Consider the following 828-nt stretch of genomic DNA (forward strand, 5'->3'; position numbering starts at 1 on the left):
GGTGTGGCGGTGGGGCACGGACCCGAAGGCGTTGGAAATGTCTAGCCACGCCACCGCGCACTGCTTCCTGGTCCTCTGGGCGTTGTCCAGAGCCATCTGGAGGGTGAAGTTGTGTTCATAGCAGCCCTCTGTAGACATGAGCCCCTTCTGGCTCCGGCTGACGGCTCCGCTGGTCACCGTCCAGTCGGTGAGGCAGCTGGCGTAGAGTTTAGCGACGGTGGAGCACAGGGCGATGGGTCTCCAGTTGCCCGGGTCATTTGGGTCTCCCTTCTTGTGGATGAGGACTGTCATGGCCCTCTTCCACGCGGCGGGCGTGCGCCGGAACTCTCTGTACCTGTTGAAGAGAACAGAAAGAACGAGGCAGCCCGGGTCACGTTTTTTTTAAGGAGACCGTACCTGATCCCGTCCTTGCCGGGGGCGGTGTCCCTGGTCCTCTTCAGGCGGGCTTCTGCTTCCTGTGTGAAGGCTTCCTCGAATCCCTCCGCCGGGGGCACGGGGGTCAGCGCTTTGACGGTCGCAGGGCGTGGGGCGGCGGCTTCTGCTGGGGGGTTGAAGACCCTGCTGAAATAGCTGAAAAGAGCCTCCCGGGGGACCTGGCAGAAGGCCGAGGGTCCCTCCAGGATCTCTCTCACTGCCTTGGGACGGTTGGCCCGGTACAGCTTCTTGATCAAGGAGGCTGCCGCCGGGTGGTAGCACTGGCGCCTGGGTCGCCTCTGCGGCTGCGGTCTGGGTTCTGGTTGCGTCGCCGGTCTACTGTTTCTTCGGGGTTGGCCAGGCCGGGTGGCCGCCGAGAGCTCCTCTGTGAGCCGGGCCACCGTGGCCTCGAGA

The sequence above is a fragment of the Alligator sinensis genome, unplaced genomic scaffold (assembly GCF_000455745.1).
Source record: "Alligator sinensis unplaced genomic scaffold, ASM45574v1 scaffold44_1, whole genome shotgun sequence".
Taxonomy (NCBI): Eukaryota; Metazoa; Chordata; order Crocodylia; family Alligatoridae; genus Alligator; species Alligator sinensis.